General features: G+C 48.2%; 1 non-coding gene across 1 annotated transcript; it reads right to left on the bottom strand.

Annotated features, from left to right (window-relative positions):
* Positions 1 to 912: 912 nt before the first annotated feature.
* Positions 913 to 1,029, bottom strand: LOC117804531. The gene has a single exon (XR_004629008.1). It is a non-coding gene; the product is annotated as a U5 spliceosomal RNA (small nuclear RNA).
* Positions 1,030 to 14,036: the final 13,007 nt, after the last annotated feature.

Below are 14,036 nucleotides of genomic sequence, written 5' to 3'. Positions count from 1 at the left end.
TCATGGCTGCCTAGGGGAAAGACTACATTTCCCAGCCTACCCCACAGGAAGGCCGGCTCACAAAGCTAAGTTCCGGCCAGTGGGATTGGTTAAAAAATTAACTTCCTCCTGAGTTTTATCAAATCCATTACGACCATCATTAAAAGTCATTCTCATTCCCATTTTCCACAAATGATCCAGCTCTGGTTTTAATGAACTCATCAGGAAAACAAAACAAAACCAACAGCAATACTTATAAATATGTCATAGGAAAAGAAGCCAATTACGCTTCAGTTGTTTGAAGTTATTTTTAGAAGCTTACAGTAAATGCAACGCTCAGAGCCAGAATCAGGAAGGTGCTCAGCCTTGCCAAGCATTTACCTCCCTAAAAGGTGTGAATAGATATGCCCCAATCATCTTTTTAGAAAAAAGTTTTATCCGAAGTCTGGGCAAAACCAGGTCAACTGGATGCTTTTTTTTTTTTTTTTTGAGCAAACATCCGCGCCGGACTATGAGCGAGCCCCGGGAGCAGAAGCAAGTCCGTGCTTGGTGGTGGTTTCCAACCTATCAACATTTTGAGTACAATAGGCTTTCGATGAAGTTCTAGTTTTTTACGGCTGAGTTCTGCTCGGAAGGCGAGGCTCAAATTTGCACAGAAAGTCTAGGGCTGCTTGGTCTCTCAAGCCCTCTGCCGGAGTAGAAACACAAGTAACAAACCGTCATACTAACTCCTTTTCCAGGACCCTACCTTCCAAGAGCTCTTGGGTACGTATTTTTACACGTACTTAAAACACGAGTAAGTACTAACTACAATCTAGGCGTAATAAGCGCGAGCCAAAAAAAAAAGACACTAAAAATAACTCCTAGAGTTCACAACTACTAAACAACGCTAACAATCAAAAACTAATCAGTCTATTTTTAAACCATATTAATAGCCTTGCTAAGCGCAAGACCTCAAAAAATTGGCTAAAAACTCAGAATTGTTCCTCTCCACGGAAATCTTTAGTAAAAGGCGAAAGATTTATGCGATCTGAAGAGAAACCAGAGTATGCCTGCTACAGCCCGCACACATTCCTCGGGTAATTGTTAACCCGAATACAGTGATGGTGACTCTTTGCTAGAAAAAAATTAGTGATTTCTGTCTTTCTCCCGGACAATTCTGTGAGAGCATCCTTATTCGGGGGGAAAACTAATTCAAAGGAAAAAGGGAAATCTAGTCATTTCTAAGTCAGAAATTGTCCGGTGTGCAATGCATTTTGGGTATGCAAATGAGTCTCCGTCGTCACGCCCCCGGTTCCTGGAAATGCCTTAAATAGTACATTCGTTTTCCTGCTGGGACTGGGACTATCGCCAGGGGGCAGAGCGGAGGCCAGATTTTCGGGATTATAGATTTGAGTTTGGTCCAACCAGGAGTCTGACTCTGTTTTATAAAATTTGACTCAAAGTAAAAATGTCTTTTGCACTTAAATAAAATAATAAAAATAAAATAATACTTGAAAATATTTACATTCATTCATTCACTCATTCATTCAACAACAATCTGCTGAGCACTGTGTTAAACCCTGTGCTGGGCTCTAGAGATAGAGCGGTGTCCCCAGCATTTCATCCTCAAGGAGCATGTATGTGATGGGGGACCCAGGTGTGTATGGTGAGCACTGATCACAGATTGTTCTGTGCCATCTGCTCAGAGCATTACAACCATAGAAGTAGGGCGGTGAAGGCTTTCTAGACAGTCAGTGCAGAGAGGACGAGTGCCAGATGGCGGTCATTGCCAAGATATGAGCTTGGATTTACCTTGAGGGCAAAGGTGAGGCACTCAAGAGTTTTAAAAGAGACCAGCATGATCAGATGAGTGTTTTAAGGTGGCGGTTCCCTCTGCGTGGTCCCCAGACCAGCAGGTCAGTGTCACCTGGGTACCTGCCAGAGTCCCAGATTCTTGGGTCCCTCACCAGACCTACTGGATCTGAAACCCTGGGGGTGGGGCCCTGCAAGGCAGGACTGTGCGAGTCCCCCAGGTGACTCTGATGCAGGCTAGGCTGACAACCACTGTGGGACAACCATTCTGGCTAATGTGACAACTATAGAGACAAAGAGCTTTGGGGAGGTGAATTAGGGAGGTGAGCATTATGGCCACCTGGCTGGCTCAGTCAGTGAAGCCTGCAACTCTTGATCTGGGAGTCATGAGTTCAAGCCCCACCTTGGGTGTAGAGAGTACTTAAAAGATAAAATCAGAAAGAAAAGAGAAGAAAAAGGAAAAAGAAGAAAGAAAAGAAAGAAGAAAGAAAGAAAGAAAGAAAGAAAGAAAAGCTGAGCATTAAAGCCAGAGAGAAATACACAGTGACCAGCCTGGGGGGCCAATGCCTGGGGATGGGGGAAGTGAAGAGAGGCAAGAAGTCTAGGTGGGTCCTTGGGGCTTGGTGGCATGAAGGAGGGGTGGGAGCAGCAGGAACATGTGAAAGGGGTTAGGAAGACCTGGGAAGGGGAGGCAGCAGGAAAACCAGGAGTCGGGGCTGCATGGAAGTCAAGGACAGAAGAAGGGAGCGGTCAGCTGTGGTAAGTGTCCACCAGAGGTCAAGTAAGGTGGGGGTGGCAAAGGCCAGTGGGTGTCACGGCAGGGAGGTCAGTGGCCTTGGACAGAGGCAATTCAGAGGAGTGGGGGTGCTAGAAGCTCCCAGCTACAGGGAGCTGATGAGGGAGGGAGAGAGGGGTTGGGTGGAGAGTGGGGCCTCCACAGGGACAGCTGGGAGGGGTGTGAGGCCAAAGGAGGCCTTTCTCTTTCTTGGATATCCTGGGAGTGCCTTTTAAACTTTCTCCCTCTATCCTCCTCTTCCTGACCTTTCCCCAGGAATTTCACTGAGCCAACAGAAGCCTTTGTCCGCCCACCCAAAACCTACAAACCAGAGGGGTATCCGCCCCCTTCTTCTGTCCCCCCTCCCATCCAAGGCTGACCCTCCACTTGGGTTTTGTGCCTCACCCCACAAAGACGCTGCTCCTCCCACTCGGACCCCCTCAGCAGCATCTGTCTCCCCTCCCTGTCAGTGGATACCTGGAGACCTGGAGACGCGCAGGCTTCCTTATTTCCCAGCATGAAAGAGAGAGGAGAGGCTGGAGACAGGAAAACACCCCAGACCCCATCACCCTTTCCTCTTGTGGAATATAATAATCAACCACAACAAAGAAAAAAAAAAAACAGGGCTCAGTCGTTAAGCGTCTGCCTTCGGCTCAGGGCGTAATCCCAGCGTTATGGGATCGAGCCCCACATCAGGCTCCTCTGCTATGAGCCTGCTTCTTCCTCTCCCACTCCCTGCCTGTGTTCCCTCTCTCGCTGGCTGTCTCTCTCTGTCAAATAAATAAATAAAATCTTAAAAAAAAAAAAACAAAACAAAACCCTTTGTATTTCTCTTTCAGAAAAAAAAATCCGTCAGAAATCACTTTATTAAAACAATTTATGCCGCTTTGCACCGAATAGGATAGCAATAGTAATAATAAAGGAAAAAGACAGGTGTTGGCAAGGATGTGGAGAAATTGGAACCTTGTGCACTGTTGGTGGGAATGTTACATGGTGCAGGGGCTGTGGGAAAACTTGGAGGTTCCTTGAAAACTAAACTACAGAAGTGCCTGGCAGCTCAGTCAGTGGGGTGAGTGACGCTTGACCTCAGTTTGAGCCCCATGCTGGGCATAGAGCTTACTTAAAAATAAAATCTTAAAAAAATTAAATGCAGCGTGAGTTTATGACCCAGCAATTGCTCTCCTAAGTATACATCCAAAAGGTTTGGAAACAGGGACTTGGATACTTGTGCGCCCATGTTCATAGTAATAATATTCACAGTTGCCAAAAGGTGAAAATGACCCAAGTGTCCGTCCACAGATGAATGGGTAAAGAAAGTGTGGTGCCTCCATCCAATATTATTCAGCTTTAAAAAGAAGGAAATTCTGATCATGGTAGAACAGGGAAGAACCTTGAAAAGAGGCTAAGTGAAAGAAGCCAGATACAAAAGGACATATCGTATGATCCCACTTCCATGAACTATTGAGAGCAGGCAAATTTATAGAGGGAGAAAAGGGATCAGAGGGTACCAGGGGCTTGCATACGTGGGGGGCGGGTAAGGAATTATTGGGTAGCAGGTACAGAGTTTCTGTTTGGGGTGATGAAAAATTTTGGAAAAAGTGATGTTTGTATGGCATCGTGAGTGTGTTTAATGCCACTGAATTGTACACTTAAAAATGGGTACAATGGCAAATTTAGTTACATGTATTTTACCACAATGATAAAAAAAAAAAAACAACCCTGAAGCCACAAGACAGCAAGTCAACCCATTCATTTTATTTATTTAATTTATTTTAAAAAAGATTTTATTTATTTATTTGTCAGAGAGAGAGCACAAGCAGGGGGAGCGGCAGGTGGAGCAGAGCAGAGGGCTGAGCAAGGAGCCTGATGCAGGGCTGGATCCCAGGACCCTGAGATCATGACCTGAGCCAAAGTGGTACACTCAACTGACTAAGCCACCCAGGCACCCCTTGAGCTTTATGTTTAGAAAGAAGCTTAGGGGCACCCGGGTGGCTCGGTTGGTTGAGCGTCCAACTCTCGGTTTTGGCTCACGTGCTGATCCCAGGGTCCTGAGACAGAGCCCCAGGCTCCGTGCACAGCGGGGAGTCTGCTTCTCTCCCCTTCCCTCTGCCCCTCCCCACCGCTTGTGCTCTCTCTCTTTCAAATAAATAAATAAATCTTAAAAAAAAAAAAAAAGAAAGAAGCTTGCTAACATTTACTGTCAATGCATTTACATCAACCAGGACAATATTCAATTAATTTTTACACTAAGCCTTTTTCTAAATGGCTTAAGTAATTAGACCATGCTTCACAAATCTTGAGACAGATTCAAGCATCCAAGTCTTGAACGTGCATTTTTCATTTGGTGAAACTAAGGTCTATAGCAAAAGAGTTCTTATTTTTCTTTTTGTCTCCACTTCCTTGCTTCTTTTGTTTATTAAAAAAAAGAACCATCAGGGTTAAGGCTCAGTCAGTTAAGCATCTGACCCTTGATCTAAGCTTGGGTCTTGATCTCACTGCCATGAGTTCAAGCCCCGCGTTGGGCTCTGCGATGGGCGTGGAGCCTAATTAAAAATAAAAAATAATGGGGCGCCTGGGTGGCACAGCGGTTAAGCGTCTGCCTTCGGCTCAGGGCGTGATCCCGGCGTTGTGGGATCGAGCCCCACATCAGGCTCCTCTGCTATGAGCCTGCTTCTTCCTCTCCCACTCCCTCTGCTTGTGTTCCCTCTCTCGCTGGCTGTCTCTATCTCTGTCGAATAAATAAATAAAATCTTTAAAAAAAAATAAAAAATAAAAAAAAGAACCATAACGAAATATTTCTAATTCCACAGAAAAGTATAACAAACACGCACTTCACACCTCGATCTGAGAGGTGTCACCATTTCTCTGAATGTGCTTTAGGTCTGCTTTTAATAGTAAACAAAACCTGGGGGCCTGGGTAGCTCAGTCGTTGAGTGTCAGTTTTTTTTTTTTTTTTTTAAGATTTTATTTATTTGAGAGAGAGAGAGAGAGAGATAGCAAGAGAGAAAGCACAAGCTTGGGAGATAGGGAGAAGCAGGCTCTCTGCCGAGCAGGGAGCCTGATGTGGGGCTCAATCCCAGGACCCTGAGATCATGACCTGAGCTGAAAGCAGAGGCTCAACCGACTGAGCCACCCAGGCACCCCCACCATCAGACTCTTGAGATATATATATATGGCTTTGTAGCTCCCCTGTCTCACTTGCTCTCATGCACAAACATTGGTGTTGTGCTTTTTATATTTTTTATTTAAAAATTTTTTTCTTTAGATTTTATTTATCTATTTGAGAGAGAGAGAGACAGCCAGCGAGAGAGGGAACACAAGCAGAGGGAGTGGGAGAGGAAGAAGTAGGCTCCCAGTGGATCAGGGAGCCCGATGTGGGGCTCGATTCCAGGACCCCGGGATCATGCCCTGAACTGAATGCAGACGCTTAACGATGGCGCCACCCAGGCGCCCTTGATGTTGTACTTTTTAAAGTAATGTTTATATTTTAATTCTTCTGCAGCTTGCCTTCTTCATGCAACATTACGTTCTCAAGATCGATTTGTGTTGCAATCTGTAGATCTAGTTCCAGGTTATGTATTTTATCTGCTGAATCTTTTGCGTACACCACAGTGCCCAAGTAAAACAGGGCAAACAGGTCAAGGCAGGCAGCTGGCGACCCAATTACATCTTCCAATCCCTGTACCCTGATTTCAGGTCTTGTGTGTACAGTACGAGGGTGTGGCAGACGGCGTAATGGTGCCCAAGATCTCCAGGTTCTGATCCCTGGAAACTGTCACCTGTTCACCTTAAAAATAAAGCTGCCAGTTATTTTAGCAGCAAAAATGGGTTTATTAGGGAATAGTAGACAATTGCAATCTGGACAAGCAAGGTATGGCAACACCATAAACAAGTCTGGAGAACAAAGAAGAGAACCTCTCAGTTGGAAAAGATGTTCTAAAAAAGTCTATTGGAGTAAACTGGGAGTTGGAAGTATAGTGGCTTCTCATTGGCTGAGTTGTGACAGTCTCTCATTGGCTGGGCTGTTGCCAGGGCAAAAGGAAGCCCTTCTTGTTCCAGCTGGGGTAGTAACGTAGTAGCTAAGGTGGTTTGGACTCCCAAGGTTCCTTTCTTCCTGTGATGTCTGCAATTGAGGAGCAGGAGGGCGCGAGAGCTCCCCCTGCTGGCCGCCCTCCGCCATTCTAAACAGGTTTTCCCCTTTATTAATTTTCGTATACCTTGTACCTCAAAAGGGACTCTGCAGATGGGATTATGTTAAGGATATTGAGATGGTCCTTATGAGATTTGGCCACAGAACAGGAGAACACAGTAGCAGAGACTGAAGTGGTGCGTTTGGAAGATGGAGGAAGGGGACCTGAGCCAAGGAACACAGGGAGCCGCTAGGAGAAGGAAAAGGCAAGGGCTCAGCTTCGCCTCCAAAAGAAACCAGCCGCATCAGCGGCTTGAAGTTAGCCCAGTGAAACAGCTTATAGACGTCTGATCCCAGAATGGTGAGAGAATAAATTTGTGTTGTTTTAAACCACTACGTTTGTGGTCATTTGTTAGAGCAGCAATGGAAAACTGATGTATGGGGACAGCAGGAATCCTTTTTCCTGATGTTTCAGAATGTATGTCTTTTTTTTTTTTAATTTATTTTATTTATTAGAGAGAGAGAGAGAACGAGAGAGTGCAGAGGGGGGAGGAGCAGAGGGAGAGAATCTCAAGCCAACTCCCTGCTGAGTGAGGAGCTGGAAGTGGGGCTCAGTCCCACAACCCTGAGATCATGACCTGAGCTGAAACCAAGAGCTGGCGCTTAACCAGCTGAGCCACCCAGAGCCCCTCACTGCTTTTTCTTATTAAGTAAAGTTAAGCACCTTTCCATATATTTAAGGCCATTTGTATGCCTTTTAAGTTTGTGTCCTTGCCTATTTTCTATTGGGCTTCTAGGGTTGTTTTTTTTTTCCCTCTCAATTTTGCTTAGAAACTTGCACTACCATCTTGCAGCTGCACATTGCAAAGGGAAGGTTCCCCCCTTCTTGTGAAAGAACTCTTTATTAAGGATATCAGCCCTTTATCTGCCAGGTAAGTCACTAACATTTTCTCCCTATTTTTCATTTTTGCCAAGCAAAACTTTTTTTATTTTTATTAATTTTTTTAAGAGAGAGCGAGTGCGAGCAGGGGCGGTGGGGAGGTCAGGCAGAGGGGGGAGAAAGAGAGAGAGAATCTTAACCAGGCTCCACACCCAGCGCAGAGCTCAATGTGGAGCTCGATCTCACGACCCTGAGATCATGACCGAAGCTGAAATCAAGAATCGGAAGCTTAACCAACTGAACCACCCAGGCACGCCCAAAGGTATTTTTTAATGGAGTTAAAGTATTATTTATTTTTTCTAGGCTTTGAGTCATAGTTGGAAGGGGTTTCCTCACGCAGATTATAGGAAGAATTCACTCATTTTCCTTATATGGTTTCTTTTTTCTCCCATTTAGTTCTCTGATGTGTTTGAAGTTTATTCTGATATATGGTGTAAGGTATGGATCCAATTTTACATTTTTCCAAATGGCTGGAACTGGTGGTAGAAGATAAGATATAATTATTCCCAAAAAGTTTGGTAGAATGTATCCCTAACCATTCTGGGTTGGGGCTTTGGGGCTCTAAGTGTTTGGATTATCATATCAATTTCTTTATTGGCTATTGATCCACTTCAGATAATTAACTTTTCTTATGCCAGTTTTGATATGTTATAGTTTTCGAGAGATACATCCCTGTTGTCTACATTCTCAAATTTATTGCTGTGATATTATTCATTAGATTTAAAAAAATTAATCAACTTTATTTTTTAGAGCAGTTTCCCCACACAATCCCCGTCCCACCTGAGCATCCCCCACCAGCAAGTTCCCGCATCAGAGAGGTACAGTTGTTATGATCTATGAACTTACTGCTGCTGGGAACCAGGGCGATGCTGACACCGATCCTGGTTCTCAGGACAGGCTGCTGTCCAGCAGGATGGAAGGCCCTCTGTCTGGCGGAGCAGGGCAGGGTGCATGCCCACCATGCCAGGAGTGAGAAGGAACCGGGCTTAGTCTGTGAGCTCTGTGCGGAGAAGGCGGCACAGAGCCCCCATGTGCCCTTGGAGTCAGGCTCTGAGCCCAGCTTGTGGTCTCAGGCATCATCTCTTAGCTGCTTTGGCTCCTGGAAGACCCCGAGGAATCCCTCCCAACTCTGAAGACCAATTCTGATTTGGCTGCTGTGGTGGCCGTGAGGCTCCTCCTCCAGGCTGGGCTGCTGCCCCCACATGGGGTGACCAGCAGGGACTACTGTACCACCTACCTGGGCTATGCTTTGGTGGTTTCTGAGCAACTTCATGCTTGCAGGCCGGCGGGCAGATGTCAAACCTATCCCCCTGTCCGGAGGCAGCCTCGTCTTCTTGCTCCTTCAGTCTTTTCATTGTCGGCACTGGTGGGAGTATGGCTCTGTGGGGCTGGGCAGCATGGCCAAGGTGGTACTCTCCGCTGTCAGCCTGAAGGTCAGCCTGCTGCTGGCAGCCAGCCTCCTACATCCTATCATTCTGGTTTCCTTTGGGAAGATGAGCCCCTGGGGCCAGGCCTGCACCCAGGGCCTCTGAGTACCCAGGTATTGCGGTGGGAGCGGTGGCTGGCTGCCACGGGGGTGTTGCAGCTCTGTGGCATGCAGACGAAAGCACGTGGTGGCCAAGATCCAGAAGCGGGAGAGGCCACGGACACACAGGGAGACATGAGCAGTGGGGAGTGAGCCCAGATCCGGGCTCAGATGGCACAGGTGATGAACATCTCCACACCGGGCACAAATTCAAATCCCCCACCTCAGTTTTCTCATCTGGAGAGTAGGACAAAGCACCGAACCCACTTCACAGGGTTGAGTGAAGGTTAAATGAGTTAACCTGTGAAAAGTGTCGAGCAAGGCCAGGCTCTCAGTAAGCATCCAGTAGATGTCTGCCTGCACGTGATTGGGTCCCAACCCTGGCTGCACATTAGAGACTCTATGGAAGCTTTTTAAAAACACCAGTGCCCACCAATGCACGTCAAGCGATAGAGGTCAGAATAGTGGTTACTACTGCAGTCGTATTGACTGGGAAGGGGCCCAAGGGAACGTTCTGGGGTGCTGGAAACATTGCATATCTTGATCTGAGATGACTGCATGGTATATACGGATGAGAAAATTGGTTGCATAGCCCCTGCCTTCACAGAGCTGACATTCTACCAGAAAGAACTTACAATGTCTCTGGCCTAACTACCAGATTGTCCCGAGGGTCACCTGAGGTGAAGGATGTGGTTCTGCCTTGTAAACTGTCATGCTCCCACCTCCCACCCACCTCCATGAGTATGGAGCAGTCTGCTCATCTCCTGCAAAAAAAAAAAAAAAAAAAAAAAAAAAAAATAGAACTTGTAAGAAGTGAAAGTTGCTTTGAGCCTTCCTTGTAGGACCCTACCTGACTAATAATGATAATAGGTATCCATTGAGTGCTTAGTGAATGCCAGACTTCTGTCGTGTCTTATACAGATTATCTTTTTTAAAAAATATTTTATTTGTTTATTTGACAGAGAGAGAGGCAGCAAGAGAGGGGGAACCCAAGTAGGGGAAGTGGGAGAAGGAGAAGCAGGCTTCCCCCTGAGCAGGGAGCCCAACGTGGGGCTCGATCCCAGGACTCTGGGATCATGACCTGAACCGAAGCAGACGCTTAACGACTGAGCCACCCAGGCGCCCCTATACAGATTATTTTAATTAATCTTCAATACAGCTCTATGGAGGAGGCACTTCTGTCATGTTCCATTTACAGAGAAGGAAACTGAGGCTCAGTTTCATTGTATTTACCCACCGCCATGAATTGTCTCCAGCCGCAGAGCCCCTGGTGCAAAGGTTGGCACAGGTGAATAAAAGCCGAAACTTTTCCACATTCACATAAAACTGAAAGCTGAACAATAATCCAAAAGTTTTCACGTCTGCTTCTTCAGCCTCTAAGTCCCTGGGGGCACAACGCACAAAAGTCGCTCCTCTTAGGCTCTCTAGCCACAGCCCAATCCAGCGGAGCGCTGGAATGGGAGTCTGGAAGAGCGGTTTTCAGTTCCAGGCCTGCCTGAAGTTTGCCGGGTAGCCTAGGGCAGACGTTCCTGTTCCTCGTTGAGTCTCAGGCTCCCCGTTTGCGAGGGGGTTTGGGCCTATGAGGCCGTGTCCAGCCTCGTGTCCCGTCCTCCCTCCAGTGACCGTCTTCTTCCCTGACATCGTCGGCCGTCTGCACACTGCTGCAGCTGGTGGAGACGCTCGACAACCTGTACGTGCGCTTGGATCCCCTCGTCTGGTCCTAAGACACCCGCCACGCGAAAGGGGCGGGGCCGGGAGTGCGCCGGGGGAGGGGCCTGCGGATGTAAAGGGAGCCGGGACCTGGGCGGGGCTGGGGCCTAGGGGCGGGGCCTAAGCCTGAGCGCGGGATCGGGTGGGTGGGGCTGGTTTTGGGTCTAGAGGCGGGGCTTGAGGCGGAGCCAAGCGCTGCACACCCGCAGGTGCGACGGTAGGCGGCGCGTACGTGTGGTGAGCGGCCTGCCTGAGCCAAACGGAGTCACTCGCCTACGAGGTCTCCGAGATGGCCTCGGACCTGGTGGCCGCCGTGCGCCACGGGCCACCCGCAAGATTGGAGCGGAGGCGAGACCCACTCGGGTGGGACGAGGCGCGAGGGCGCGCGGGGGCGGTGGGGAACGTGGGCAGGCGGCCTTCCTGAGCCGCAGGGGACACCCCCCGCTGCCCCGAGGCCTGCAGCCCGTTGCTCGGACCTAAGCCGGCCGTGCCACGGCTCTGCTCCTGCCGCGCAGCCCCGCCACCCTTCCCGCGGGCTCCCCACCTGCCCTCTGTCGCCACCCGTCCGTCGTCCTCGCCTGCTCGCCGCAGCCCTTAGATTTCAGCAGTAGAATAAATCACTTTGTCGTGTGCTGTGTGCCCTTCGGCTGCTATTTCTCTTCTCCGAGCCTCAGTCTTATCTGGGATGAAAATGCCTGTTTCACAGACCTGATGTGGGGATTACGTGAGAAAAGTCATCCAAAGCGCCCAGCCGAGTCCCTCAGTAAATGGCAGGTGTGACTGTGGTTCCTGGGGAGGCTTTCTCTGACTCGATCTGCCCCCTTCCACCCTGAGGACCTCTGCTCAGTCCTCCCCCACCCAACCTGCTCTCAAACTCCCCCCCCCCAAGCTGCGTGGGACTGTCCCCCTCTCTGGAGAGACAGACCTTAAACTCAAGTGGACAGTGCCCATTGGTCTTCTCACCTGGTCTATCTGTTCTCGTCTGTACTAACAAAGTACCTCCCGAGCCCCACTTTGCCCTCCAGGGCTTCTGCAAACACACCCAGCAAACCCAGCCTTAATGGTTCACCTCTCATCAACTGCTAAGTACGGCACTGTCTGCTCTTCTCCAGACCAGCCTGATGCTCCAGGGTCCTGACTGCTCCCTTCTGCTCTCCGTTCTCATGGTGTCCATCCCTTGCCTCTCTCCTATGTAAATTCAACCCTTCCCCTGAGGCCCAGCACACATGCCTCCTCCTCCAGGAAGCCATCCTTGGCACTCTAGCGGAGGTGTTCTTTTTCTCCACCCATGTTTGGCATGGAGCATCTGCCTCCTGGCATTCTTGGGATTTTCCTGCTGTGTTCTGTCTCCCCAGAGAGGGAGACAGAGGCCATGCCTTTTTCATCTTGGCTCCTGGGAACCGAGCATATGCCCCACACAGAGTGGGAACTCAGGAGCAGTGTCTGCAGCTGACACCTTGCTGATAAAGCCCATTATCACCCCAGACCTTGTTCTGCACTCTGAGATGATGAGCCCCTGGCAGCTGTCCAAGGTTTATATCCTCTGGATCACTCTAACCGCAAAGCCTGCCCCTCCTTTTGTGGCCTCTTTCTTGGGAAAACTCTGGGAGGCTCTGTGCACCTCCTTCTCTTCCTCCTTGTCCCTCCTCTCAGGAAGCGGACAATTTCTAGGGGCACCTGGTTGGATCAGTTGGTAGAGCACGCAGCTCTTATTTTGGGGTTGGGTGTAGAGATGACTTAAATAAACAAACTTGAAAAAAAAACAGAAGGAAGCCGACAGATACTTCTCCCAGAAGTGGATGGAATGGGCAGTAAATGAGTTGGTCAGCATGGAGTTTCTCCCTCTGTCAAGGCAAAGGGTAGATGAAAACACATGGGCTCTTCGGGAACAAGCATGGCAGAGTCCAGAACAGCCCAAGCCCACATTCAAGGCCCTCGGGGCACCCAGTCCCTGGTCAGCAAGTAAGGAGGTGGGGTAGGGTGGGCCCAGGAGGACATTGAGCTGAAAGCAACTGCTATCAAGAAAGGGGCAGAGAGTGGGGAGGAAGGGAAGCTCCTTTTAACATTAGAGTGGGGAGGGGGCACTGTCACTACAAAGCATACTCTAACCCTGGGCCACGGGGAGGATTCTACCGCAGTGCGTCTCCAACTTTCACACTTTCACGTGGATGCAGACCGCCTGGGGAGCTGGCTCATGTACACATTCTGATTCAGTAATTCCTGGATTGGGCTCAGATTCTGCATTTCTTTCTTTCTTTCTTTCTTTCTTTCTTTCTTTCTTTCTTTTATTCATTTGAGAAAGAAAGAGAGCGTGCAAGAAAGAGTACAAGCAGGGGAAGGGCAGAGGGAGAGGGAGAAGCAGGCTCTTGTTTGAGCAGGGAACCTGATGTGGAACTTGATCCCAGGACCCTGGGATCGTGACCTGGGCCGAAGGCAGACACTTAACCCACTGAATCACCCAGGCGCCCCCAGCTTCTGCATTTCTATCATGCTCCCAGGTGACGCTGCTGGTCCATGGGCCACATTTTGAGCACAGCATAGCAGCAGGACTCCCACTTCCTTTCCTTCAGCCCAGCCCTGTTCCTCCATCTAGATGCCCACCCCATCTGCCCCCTGGAGAGACCCTCAGCTTGTTCTGCTAGAGGGGATGCTTTTTAAAATTTCATTAAAAGGCAACTGTCTAAAACGAAAGTAATGGCTTGTATTTGGGAGTTTGTAACATAGAAGTGAAATATACAACATTAATAAAGAAGGAGGTTAGATGGAATTATGCTGTTTTAACGTATTTATCTTTTCCCTGAAGTGGTAAAATATTGATTCTAGGTACACTCTGGAAAGTTAATGATGCATATTATAACCCTTAGAGCAATATAAAAAGGTATAGCTTAAAAAAACTGATAAAAAGAATAAGATGGAATATAAAATTATCCAATCAGCTTAAAAGAATTCAGCAAAAGAGGAACAAAGAAGAAGAGAGGATAAATAGAAAACACATAGCAAGATGGACTTAAACCCAACAGTATAAGTAATTACATTAAATCCAAATGAATTCAAGGCCAGAGGTTATCCAATAGCTAGACTCAAGGATATGCTGCTACAGCCAATACACTTGAAATATAAAGACACAGATAGGTTGAAGCTAAAAGGATGAAAAATTATGCACCGGTAAGCATTATAAGGCTTG

This window comes from Ailuropoda melanoleuca, chromosome 11, assembly GCF_002007445.2.
Source record: "Ailuropoda melanoleuca isolate Jingjing chromosome 11, ASM200744v2, whole genome shotgun sequence".
Lineage (NCBI taxonomy): Eukaryota > Metazoa > Chordata > Mammalia > Carnivora > Ursidae > Ailuropoda > Ailuropoda melanoleuca.
The sequence above is the reverse complement of the archived record's forward strand: the minus strand, read 5'-3'. Positions and strand labels throughout refer to the sequence as shown.